The sequence below is a fragment of the Piliocolobus tephrosceles genome, chromosome 7, assembly GCF_002776525.5.
Source record: "Piliocolobus tephrosceles isolate RC106 chromosome 7, ASM277652v3, whole genome shotgun sequence".
Taxonomy (NCBI): domain Eukaryota; kingdom Metazoa; phylum Chordata; class Mammalia; order Primates; family Cercopithecidae; genus Piliocolobus; species Piliocolobus tephrosceles.
Window position 1 is genome coordinate 43687545 of NC_045440.1, and position 13559 is coordinate 43701103.

The following is a 13559-nucleotide window of genomic DNA, read 5'->3' on the forward strand; positions in this document are numbered from 1 at the left end:
GTTTGAAATCACTGTTTCTGTGGAATCTGAGAAAGGACATTTGGAAATGCTCTTTAGACTATCCTGAAAAAGAAATAACCTCAGAGAGAAACCAGAAGGAATCTTTGTGTGAACCTGCTCTGTGTCACGTGAATTTCACTCACACTGTTAAGCTTCACTTTTCATTGAGCAGTATTTTAACACTGTTTGTTTAGTCTGTGCAGGGATATTCTGGAGTTCTTTGAGGCTTACGGTGAGAAAGGAAACTTCCTTATATAGAAACTGGAGAGAATCTTTCTGTGGAGCTGCTTTGTGACGTGTGCATTCCACTCACAGAAATATACCTTTCTTCTCCTAGAGGATTCCGGAATCCCTTTTGGAGAAAAAGCTACCAAGAGACATTTGGCAGTATTGGGATGGCTATGGTGGAAAAGGAAATATCCTCAGACAAAAACTGGAAAGAAGATTTCTGTGAAACTGCTTCGTGTTAGATATATCTATTCATCTCTCACAGTTCAAACCTGTCTTATATTATGAAGTTTGGAAACTCTGTCATGCATGGATCCACGAAGGGACATTTTGGTGCAAATTCAGGCCTATGGTGAAAGAGGAGATATCTTCAGATAAAAACTGGATAGAAGCTTTCTGAGAAACTACTTGTGATGTATGCATTCCACTCAGGTGTTATACCTCTTTTCTCACAAGGCAGTGTTTAAACACTGTTCCTGTGTAACCGAAAAAGTGATATTTTGGAGCGCATTGAGGACTATGGTGAATAGTGAAATATACTGAAATAAAATCGAGGAAGAAGCGTTCCAAGAATCTGCTCTCTGATATGTGCATTCACTTCACAGAATTTATGCTTACTCTATGTTGTCCAGTTTCGAAATTCTGTCTTTGAAGAATCTGTTAAGGGATATATAGTGACGCCCAGATGATTGTGGTGAGAGAGGAAACGTCTTCCGATGAAACGTGCAGAGAAACTTTGTCAGCAACTGCTTTGTGATGTGTGTATTTGTTTCATAGAGTTAAACCATTCTTTTGATTGAGCAGGTTGAAATCACTGTGTTTGTGGAATCTGAGGAAGGCCATTTGGGAACGATCCTTAGAACATGGAGAAGGAAATATCCTCAGGTAAAATCCAGAAGGAAGATTTCTGGGAAACTACTCTCTGTCATCTTAATTAGTCTCGCTTAGTTAACCCTCTCCTTACATTGAGTGGTTTCATAACCCCGTGTATGTTTAGCATGAGATGGGACATTCGGGAGCACTTTGAGGCTTACGGTGAAAAAGGAAATATGTTCAGACTGAAACTGGAGAGAAGCTTTCTGAGGAACTGCTTTGTGATGTGTGCATTCCACCCACAGTGTTATACCTCTCTTCTCATACAGCGTCGGGGAACCCCTTTTAGAGAAACAGGTACCAAGTGATATTCGTGAGCCTGTTGATGTCGATGATGAAAAGGGAAATAGACTCAGACAAAACCCGGAAAGAAGCTTTTTAGGAAATTACTCTGTGATATGTGTAATCATCTCACAGAGATAAAGGTTTCCTTACGTTACACAGCTTGAAAACTGTCATGGACGGATCCATGAAGGGACTTTCGGGAGCACACTCAGGACTGTGGTGAAAAAGGAAATATCTTCAGATAGAAACTTGAAAGAAGCTTTCTGTGAATCTGCTTTTTTCTATGTTTATTCTTCTCACATAGATGAAGCTTTGTTTACATTATGCAGCTTGGAAACTCTGTCGTGGATGGATCCATGAAGGGATATGTGGGATCACATTCGGGCCCATGGTCAAATAGGAAATATAGTCTGATAAAAACTGGAGAGAAGATTTCTGAGAAACTGCTTGGTGATGTGTGCTTTCAACTCAGGGAGTTTGAGTGTTCTTCTCGTAGGCACAGTTTGAACACTGTTCCTGTAAAACCAAAACAGTGATATTCGGAGCACAATGAAGACTATGGCAAAAAGTGAAATGTCGTCCAATAAAAAACAGAAAGAAACAGTCGAAGAAACTGCTCTCTGACATGCCCATTCTTTTCACAGGGTTGAAGGTCCCTCTATATTTCCCAGTTTGAAAGTCAGCCTCTCAGGGTTCTGTGAAGGGATTGTAAGTGGCAACCGGAGGCCTGTGTCGAGCAAGGAAATGTCTCCCATCGAAAATGGGAGAGAAGCTTTCTGCGCAACTCTTTTGTGACGTTTGTGTTCATCTCAAAGAGTTAAATCATTCTTTCAATTGAGCAGTTTGAAAACACTCTTTCTGTGGAATCTGAGAAAGGACATTTGGAGACACTCTTTAGAACACACTGAAAAAGAAATAACCTCAGAGAGAAACCAGAAGGAAGCTTTCTGTGAACTTGCTCTGTGTCACGTGAATTCCACTCACACAGTTAAGCTTCTCTTTTCACTGAGCAGTATCATAACACTGTTTCTGTTTAGACTGCGAAGGGATATTCAGGAGCAATTTGAGGGATATGGTGAGAAAGGATACGTCTTTAGATAGAAACTGGAGAGAAGCTTTCTGAGGAGCTGCTTTGTGACATGTGCATTCCACTCACAGAAATATACCTTTCTTCTACTAGAGGATTCCGGAAACTGTTTTGAAAAAAAAAAAGCTACCAAGAGACATTCGGGAGTATAAGGACGGCTATGGTGAAAAAAGAAATATCCTCAGACAAAACTGGAAGGAAGATTTCTGTGAAACTGCTTCATGTTAGATATATCTATTCATCTCACATAGTTCAAACCTTTCTTATATGACACAGTTTGGAAACTCCGTCATGCACGAATCCCTGAAGAGACATTCAGGAGCACATTCAGGCCTACGGTGAAAGAGGAGATATCTTCAGATAAAAACTGGATAGAAGCTTTCTGAGAAACTACTTGTGATGTAAGCATTCCGCTCAGGGAGTTATACCTCTTTTCTCACAAGGCAGTGTTCAAACACTGTTCCTGTGTTACTGAAAAAGTGATATTTCGGAGCGCATTGAGGACTATCGCAAATAGTGAAATATAATGAAATAAAATCGAGAAAGAAGCATTGCAAGAATCTGCTCTCTGATATGTGAATTCACTTCACAGCATTTACGCTTATCCTATGTTGCCCAGTTTTGAAATTCTGTCTTTGAAGAATCTGTGAAGGGATATTTAGTGACGCCTGGAAGCTTGTGGTGAGCAAGGAAACATCTTCCGATGAAACCTGCAGAGTAACTTTCTGAACAACTGCTTTGCGATGTGTGTATTCGTCTCATAGATTTAAACCATTCTTTGGATTGAGGAGATTGGAATCGCTGTTTTTGTGGAATCTGAGGAAGGACATTTGGGAACGGTCCTTAGAACATGGAGAAAGAAATATCCTCAGGTAAAATCCAGAAGGAAGCTTTCCGTGAAACTACACTGTGTCATCTTAATTACTCTCACTTAGTTAAGCCTCTCCTTACATTGAGTAGTTTTATAACCCTGTGTATGTTTAGTGTGTGATGGGACATTTGGGAGCACTTTGAGACTTATGGTGAAAAAGGAAATATGTTCAGACCAAAACTGGAGAGAAGCTTTCCGAGGAACTGCTTTGTGATGTGTGCATTCCACTCACAGAAATATACCTTTCTTCTCCTAGAGGATTCTGGAATCCGTTTTGGAGAAGAAGCTACCAAGAGTCATTCGGGAGTAAAGGGACGGCTATGGTGAAAAAGGTAATATCCTCAGACAAAACTGGATAGAAGATTTATGTGAAACTGCTTCGTGTTAGATATATCCATTCATTTCGCATAGTTAAAACTTTTCTTATATTATGCAGTTTGCAAAATCCGTCATGCACGGATCCGCGAAGGGACATTCAGGAGCACATTTAGGTCTTCGGTGAAAGAGGAGATGTTATCAGATAAAAACTGTTTAGAAGCTTTCTGAGAAACTATTTTGTGATATATGCATTCCGCTCAGGGATTTATACCTCTTTCCTCACAAGGCAGGGATTGAACACTGTTCCCATGAAACCAAAAATGTGATATTTTAAAGCACACTGAGGACTATGACGAATAGTGAAATATACTGAAATAAAATTGAGGAAGAACCGTTCTAAGAATCTGCTCTCTTATTTGTGCATTCACTTCACAAAATTTATGCTTACTCTACGTTGCCCAGTTTCAAAATTCTGTCTTTGAAGGATCTGTGAAGGGATATTTAGTGACACCTGGAGGCTTGCGGTGAGCAAGGAAACATCTTCCGATGAAACATGCAGATTAACTTTCTGAGCAACTGCTTTGCAGTGTGTGTATTCGCCTCCTAGATTTAAACCGTCCTTTGGATTGAGCAGATTGAAATCACTGTTTTTGTGGAATCTGAGGAAGGACATTTGGGAACCATCCTTAGAACATGGAGAAAAAAATATCCTCAGGTAAAATCCAGAAGGAAGATTTCTGTGAAACTATTCTGTGTCTTCTGAATTCCTCTCGCTTAGTTAAGCCTCTCCTTATGTTGAGTAGTTTTATAACCCTGCGTGTGTTTAGCATGTGATGGGACATTCGGGAGTACTTTGAAGCTTATGGTGAAAAAGGAAATATGTTCAGTCCGAAACTGGAGAGAAGCTTTCCAAGGAACCGCTTTGTTACATGTGCATTCCACTCACAGTGTTATACCTCTCTTTTCATACAGCGTCGGAGAAAGCCATTTGGAGAAACAGGTACCAAGTGATATTCAGGAGCATGATGATGCCGAAGATGAAAAGGGAAATAGCCTCAGAAAAAACCTGGAAAGAAGCTTTCTAGGAAACTACTCTGTGATATGTGTAATCACCTCACATAGATAAAGGTTTCCTTACATACACAACTTGAAAACTGTCATGGATGGATCCACGAAGGGACTTTTGGGAGCACACTCAGGACTATGGTGAAAATGGAAATATCTTCAGATAAAAACTTGAAAGAAGCTTTCTGTGAATCTGTTTTTTTCTATGTTTATCTTCTCACATAAATGAAGCTTTGCTTACATTACACAGCTTGGAAACTCCCTCGTGGATGAATCCACGAAGGGATATTTGGGATCACATTCGGGCCTATGGTCAAATAGGAAATATAGTCAGATAAAAAATAGAGAGAGGCTTTCTGAGAAACTGTTGGTGATGTGTTCATTCCACTCAGGGCGTTTTAATGTTCTTCTCAGGAGGCACAGTTTGAACACTGTTCCTGTAAAACCAAAACAGTGATATTTGGAGCACATTGAAGACTATGGAAAAAAGTGAAATCTCGTCAATAAAAAACAGAAAGAAGCACTCGAAGAAACTGCTCTCCGGCAGGCCAATTCTTTTCACAGGGTTAAAGATTTCTCTGCATTTCCCAGTTTGAATGTCGGCCTCTGAGGCTTATGTGAGGAGATAGTAAGCGGCAACCGGAGGCCTGTGTTGAGCAAGGAAATGTCTCCCATAGAAAATTGAAGAGAAGCTTTCTGCACAACCCTTTTGTGATGTTTCTGTTCATCTCAAAGAGTTAAATCATTCTTTCAATTGAGCAGTTTGAAATCACTGTTTCTGTGGAATCTGAGAAAGAACATTTGGAGACGCTCTTTAGAATACACTGAAAAAGAAATAACCTCAGAGAGAAACCAGAAGGAAGCTTTCTGTGAACCTGCTCTGTGTCACGTGAATTCCGTTCACACACTTAAGCTTCTCTTTTCACTGAGCAGTATCATAACACTGTTTTTGTTTAGACTTGGAAGGGATATTCAGGAGCAATTTGAGGGTTACAGTTAGAAAGGAAACGTCTTCAGATAGAAACTGGAGAGAAGCTTTCTGAGGAGCTGCTTTGTAACGTGTGCATTTCATTCACAGAATTATACCTTTCTTCTCCTAGAGGATTCTGGAATCCCATTTGGTGAAAAAGCTACCAAGAGACATTCAGGTGCATAGGGACGGCTATGGTGAAAAAATGAAATATCCTCAGAAAAAAACTGGAAAGAAGATTTCTTTGAAACTGCTTCGTGTTAGATATATCTATTCATCTCGCATAGTTAAAACTTTTCTTATATTACCCAGGTTGCAAAATCCATCATACACGGATCCGCGCAGGGACTTTCAGGAGCATATTCAGGCTTTTGGTGAAAGAGGAGATATCATCAGATAAAAACGGGAAAGAAGCTTTCTGAGAAACTATTTCGTGATGTATGCATCCCGCTCAGGGAGTTATACTTCTTTTCTCACAAGGCAGGGATTGAACACTGGTCCTGTGAAACCGAAAATGTGATATTTTGGAGCGCACTGAGGACTATGACGAATAGTGAAATATACTGAAATAAAATCGAGAAAGAAGCATTGAAAGAATCTGCTCTCTGATATGTGCATTCACTTCACAGAATTTGTGCTTACGTTATGTTGCCCAGTTTTGAAATACTAGCTTTGAAGAATCTGTGATGGGATATTTAGTGACGCCCAGAGGGTTGTGGTGAGCAAGGAAACATCTTCCGATGAAACCTGTAGAGAAATTTTCTGAGCAACTGCTTTGTGATGTGTGTATTCGTCTCCTAGATTTAAACCGTTCTTTGGATAGAGCAGATTGAAATCACTGTTTTTGTGGAATCTGAGGAAGGACACTTGAGAACGATCCTTAGAACATGGAGAAAGAAATATCCTCAGTTAAAATCCAGAAGGAAGCTTTCTGTGAAACTACTCTGTGTCGTCTTAATTCCTCCCGCTTAGTTAAACCTCACCTTACGTTGAGTAATTTTATAACCCTGTGTATGTTTAGCGTGAGATGGGACATTCGGGAGCACTTTGAGGCTTACGATGAAAAAGGAAATATGTTCAGACCGAAAATGGAGAGAAGCTTTCCGAGGAACTGCTTTGTGACATGTGCATTTCTCTCACAGTGTTATACCTCTCTTCTCATACAGCGTCAGGGAAACCCTTTTGGATAAACAGGTACCGAGTGATATTCGGGAGCACGTTGATGCCAATGATGAAAGGAAAATAGCGTCAGACAAATCCTGGAAAGAGGCTTTCTAGGAAACTACTCTGTGATATGTGTAATCATCTCACATAGATAAAAGTTTCCTTATATTACACAGCTTGAAAACCGTCATGGAGGGGTCCACGAAGGGACCTTCAGGAGCACACTCAGGACTATGGTGTAAAAGGAAATATCTTCAGATAAAAACTGGAAAGAAGCTTTCTGTGAATCACTTTTTTCTATGTTTATTCTTCTCACATAGATGAAGCTTCCTTTACATTACGCAGCTTGGAAATTGCCTCATGGATGGATCCACAAAAGAATATTTGGGATCAAATTCGGACCTATGGTCAAATAGAAAATATAGTCAGATAAAAACTGGAGAGAAGCTTTCTGAGAAACTGCTTGGTGATGTGTGCATTCCACTCAGGGAGTTTTAATGTTCTTCTCATAAGGCACTGTTTGAACACTGCTCCTGTAAAACCAAAAGAGTGATATTCGGAGCACCTTGAAGACTATGGCAAAAAGTGCAATGTCATCCAATAAAAAACAGAAAGAAGCACTCGAAGAAAGTGGTCTCTGATATGCCCTTTCTTTTTACAGGGTTAAAGCTTATTCTACATTTCCCAGTTTGAAAGTCGGCCTCTGAGGGTTCTGCGAAGGGATTGTAAGTGGCAACCGGAGGCCTGTGTCAAGCAAGGAAATGTCTCCCATCAAAAATTGGAGAGAAGCTTTCTGCACAACTCCTTTGTGATGTTTGTATTCATATCAAAGAGTTAAATCATTCTTTGGATTGAGCAGTTTGAAATCACTGTTTCTGTGGAATCTGAGAAAGGACATTTGGAAACGCTCTTTAGAATATCCTGAAAAAGACATAAACTCAGAGAGAAACCAGAGGGAAGCTTTCTGTGAACCTTCCCTGTGTCACGTGAATTCCGCTCACACAGTTAAGCTTCTCTTTTCATTGAGCAGTATCATAACACTGTTTTTGTTTAGACTACGAAGGGATATTCAGGAGCGATTTGATGGTTACGGTGAGAAAGGAAACGTCTTCAGATAGAAACTCTAGACATGCTTTCTGAGAAGCTGCTTTGTGATGTGTGCATTCCACTCACAGAAATATACCTTTCTTCTCCTAGAGGATTCCAGAATCCCTTTTGGAGAAAAAACTACCAAGAGACATTCGGGAGTATAGGGACGGCAATGGTGAAAAAGAAAATATCCTCAGACAAAACTGGAAAGAAGATTTCTGTGAAACTCTTTCATGTTAGATATATCTATTCATCTCGCATAGTTCAAACCTTTCTTATATTACGCAGTTTAGAAACTCCGTCATGCATGAATCCACGAAGGGACATTTGGGAGCACATTCAGGCCTACGGGGAAAGAGGAGATATGTTCAGATAAAAACTGTTTAGAAGATTTCTGAGAAACTACTTGTGATGCATGCATTCCGTTCAGGGAGTTATACCTCTTTTCTCACAAGGCAGTGTTTAAACACTGTTCTTGTGTAACCAAAAAATTGATATTTTGGAGCGCACTGAGGACTATGGCAAATAGTGAAATATACTGAAATAAAATCGAGACGGAAGCGTTCCAAGAATCTGCTCTCTGATATGTGCGTTCACTTCATAGAATTTATGCTTACTCTATGTTGCCCAGTTTCGAAATTCTGTCTTTGAAGAATCTGTGAAAGGATATTTAGTGACGCCCGGAGGCTTCTGGTGAGCAAGGAAACAACTTCCGATGAAACCTGCAGAGTAACTTTCTGAACAACTGTTTGTGATGTGTGTATTCATCTCCAAGATTTAAACCGTTCTTTGGATTGAGCAGATTGAAATCACTGTTTTTGCAGAATCTGAGGAAGGACATTTGGGAACGATCCTTAGAACATGGAGAAAGAAATATCCTCAGGTAAAATTCAGAAGGAAGCTTTCTGTGAAACTACTCTGTGTCTTCTTAATTCCTCCCCCTTTTTTAAGCCTCTCCTAATGTTGAATACTTTTATAACCCTGTGTATGTTTAGCATGTGATGGGTCATTCGGAAGCATGTTGAGGCTTACGGTGAAAAAGGGAATATATTCAGAACGAAACTGGAGAGGAGCTTTCCGAGGAACTGTTTTGTGACGTGTGCATTCCACTCACAATGTTACACCTCTCTTTTCATACAGCGTCGGGAAAGCCTTTTGGAGAAACAGGTTCCAAGTGATATTCAGGAGCATGTTGATGCCAATGATGAAATGGGAAATAGCCTCAGACAAAACCAGGAAAGAAGCTTTGTAGGAAACTACTCTGTGATATGTGTAATCATCTCACAGAGATAAAAGTTTCCTTACATTACACAGCTTGAAACCTGTCATGGACAGATCAACGAAGGGACTTTCGGGAGCACACTCAGGACTATGGTGAAAAAGGAAATATCTTCAGATAAAAACTGGAAAGAAGCTTTCTGTGAATCTGCTTTTTTCTATATTTATTCTTCTCACAATAATGAAGCTTTCTTTACATTACACAGCTTGGAAACTCCGTCGTGTATGGATCCACGAAGGGATATTTGGGATCACATTTGGGCTTATGGACAAATAGGAAATATAGTCAGATAAAAACTGGAGAGAAGCTTTCTGAGAAACTGCTTGCTGATGTGTGCATTCCACTAAGGGAGTTTTAATATTCTTCTCATAAGGCACAGTTTGAACACTGTTCCTGTAAAGCCAAAACAGTGATATTCAGAGCACATTGAAGAGAATGGCTGAAAGTGAAATGTCGTCGAATAGAAAACAGAAAGAAGCACTAGAAAAAACTGCTCTCTGACATGCCTATTCTTTTCACAGGGTTAAAGCTTACTCTACATTTCCCAGTTTGAAAGTCGGCCTCCTAGGGCTCTGCGAAGGGATGGTAAGCGGCCACCAGAGGCTGTGTCAAGCAAGGAAATGTCTCCCATCGAAAGGTGGAGAGAAGCTTTCTGCACAACTCATTTGTGATGTTTGTATTCATCACAAAGAGTTAAATCATTCCTTGGATTGAGCAGTTTGAAATCACTGTTTCTGTGGAATCTGAGAAAGGACATTTGGAGACAGTCTTTAGAATACCTTCAAAAGAAATAACCTCAGAGAGAAACCAGAAGGAAGCTTTCTGTGAACCTCCTCTGTGTCACGTGAATTCTGCTCACACAGTTAAACTTCTCTTTTCACTGAGCAGTATCATAACACTGTTTTTGTTTAGACTGCGAATGGATGCTCAGGAGCGATTTGAGGGTTGCGGTGAGAAAGGAAACGTCTTCAGATAGAAACTGGAGAGAAGCTTTCTGAGGAGCTGCTTTGTGACGTGGCCATTCCACTCACAGAAATATACCTTTCTTCTCCTAGAGGATTCCAGAATCCCTTTTGGAGAAAAAGCTACCAAGAGACATTCAGGAGTATAGGGACGGCTATGGTGAAAAAGGAAATATCCTCAGACAAAAACTGGAAAGAAGATTTCTGTGAAACTGCTTTGTGTTAGATATATCTATTCATCTCTCATAGTTACTACGTTTCTTATATTACGCTGTTTGGAATCTCCATCATGCACGGGTCCATGAAGGCATATTCGGAAGCACATTCAGGCCTTCAGGGAAAGACGAGATATCATCAGATAAACACTGGAAAGATGTTTCTGAGAAACTATTTTGTGATGTATGCATTCCGCTCAGGGAGTTATTCCTCTTTTCTCACAAGGCATGGTTTGAACACTGTTCCTGTGAAACCGAAAATGTGATATTTTGGAGTGCAGTGAGGACTATGACGAATATTGAAATATACTGAAATAAAATCGAGGAAGAACTGTTCCAAGAATCTGCTCTCTGATATGTGCATTCACTTCACAGAATTTATGCTTACTCTATGTTGCTCAGTTTCGAAATTCTGTCTTTGAAGAATCTGTGAAGGGATATTTAGTGATGCCTGGATGCTTGTGGTGAACAAGAAAACATCTTCTGATGAAACCTGCAGAGTGACTATCTGAGCAACTGCTTTGTGATGTGTGTATTCATCTCATAGATTTGAACCGTTCTTTGGATTGAGCAGATTGAAATCACTGTTTTTCAGGAATCTGAGGAAGGACATTTGGGAACTATCCTTAGAACATGGAGAAAGAAATATCCTTAGGTAAAATCCAGAAGGAAGCTTTCTGTGAAACTGCTCTGCGTTGTCTTAATTCCTCTCACTCAGTTAATCCTCTCCTTACATTGAATAGTTTTATAACCCTGTGTATGTTTAGCATGTGATGGGACATTTGGGAGCACTTTGAGGCTTATGGTGAAAAAGGAAATACGTTCAGACCAAAACTGGAAATAAGCTTTCCGAGGACGTGCTTTGTGAAGTGTGCATTCCACTCACAGAAATATATCTTTCTTCTCCTAGAGAATTCCGGAATCCCTTATGGAGAAAAAGCTACCAAGAGACATTCGGGAGTACTGGGACGGCTAAGGTGAAAAAGGAAATATCCTCAGACAAACTGGAAAGAAGATTTCTGTGGAACTGTTTCATGTTAGATATATCTGTTCATCTCGCATAGTTCAAACCTTTCTTATATTACGCAGTTTGGAAATTCCATCATGCATGAATCTGCGAATTGACATTAGGGAGCACATTCAGGCCAAGGGTGAAAGAGGAGATATCTTCAGATAAAAATTGGATAGAAGCTTCCTGAGAAAATACTTGTGATGTATGCATTCCACTCAGAGAGTTCAAGGCAGTGTTTAAACACTGTTCCTGTGCAACCGAAAATGTGATATGTCGGAGTGCTTTGAGGGCTATGGCAAATCGTGAAATACACTGAAATAAAATCGAGAAAGAAGCGTTCCAAGAACCTGCTCTCTGATATATGCATTCACTTAACAGAATTTATGTTTACGCTATGTTGCCCAGTTTCGAAATTCTGTCTTTGAAGAATCTGTGAAGGGATATTTAGTGACGCCCGGAGGCTTTTGGTGAACAAGGAAACATCATTTGATGAAACCTGCAGAGTAACTTTCTAAGCATCTGCTTTGCGATGTGTGTATTCATCTCATAGAATTAAACCAGTCTTTGGATTGAGCAGATTGAAATCACTGTTTTTGTGGAATATGAGGACGGACACTTGGGAACGACCCTTAGAACATGGAGAAAGAAATATCCTAAGGTAAAATCCAGAAGGAAGCTTTCTGTGAAATTACTCTGTGCCATCTTAATTCTTCTCGCTTAGTTAAGCCTCTACTTATGTTGAATAGTTTTATACCCCTGTGTATGTTTAGCATGTGATGGGACATTCGGGAGCACTTTGAGGCTTATGGTGAAAACGGAAATATGTTCAGACTGAAACTGGAGAGAAGCTTTCCAAGGAACTGCTTTGTGACGTGTGCATTCCATTCAGAGAAATATACCTTTTTTCTCCTAGAGGATTCCGGAATCCCTTTTTGAGAAAAAGCTACCAAGAGACATTCGGGAGTACAGGACAGCTATGGTGAAAAAGGAAATATCCTCAGTCAAAACTGGAGAGAAGATTTTTGTGAAACTGCTTCGTGTTAGATATATCTATTCATCTGGCATAGTTCCAACCTTTGTTATATTAAGCAGTTTGGAATCTCCGTCATGCACGAATCCGTGATGGAACATTTGGGAGTACATTCAGGCCTACGGTGAAAGAGGAGATATCTTCAGATAAAAACTGGATAGAAGCTTTGTGAGAAACTACTTGGGATGTATGCATTCCGCTCAGGGAGTTATACCTCTTTTCTCACAAGGCAGTGTTTAAACACTGTTCCTGTGTAACCGAAAAAGTGATATTTCGGAGCACATTGAGGACTATGGCAAATAGTGAAATATACTGAAATAAAATCGAGAAAGAAACGTTCCAAGAATCTGCTCTCTGATATGTGCATTCACTTCACAGGATTTATGCTTGCTCTATGTTGCCCAGTTTCAAAATTCTGTCTTTGAAGAATCTGTGAAGGGATATTTAGTGATGCCTGGAGGCTTGAGGTGAGGAAGGAAACATCTTCTGATGAATTCTGCAGAGTAACTTTCTGAGCAACTGCTTTGTGATATGTGAATTCTTCTAATAGATTTAAACTGTTCTTTGAATTGAGCAGATTGAAATCACTGTTTTTGTGGAATCTGAGTAAAGATATTTGGGAACGATCCTTTGAACACGGAGAAAGAAATATCCTCAAGTAAAATCCAGAAGGAAGCTTTCTGTGATACAACTCCGTGTGGTCTTAATTCCTCTTGCTTTGTTAAACCTCTCCTTACATTGAGTAGTTTTATAACCCTGTGTATGTTTAGCGTGTGATGGTACATTCGGGAGCACTTTGAGGCTTAGGGTGAAAAAGGAAATATGTTCAGACCGAAACTGGAGAGAAGCTTTCCGAGGAACTGCTTTGTGAGGTGTGCATTCCACTCACAGTGTTATATCTCTCTTCTCATACAGGGTCGGGGAAACCCTTTTGGAGAAACATGTACTGAGTGATATTCAGGAGCATGTTGATGCCAATGATGAAAAGGAAAATAGCCTCAGACAAAACCTGGAGGGAAGCTTTGTAGGAAACTACTCTGTGATATGTGTAAACATCTCACAGAGATAAAGGTTTCCTTACATTACGCAGCTTGAAAACTGTCATGGACGG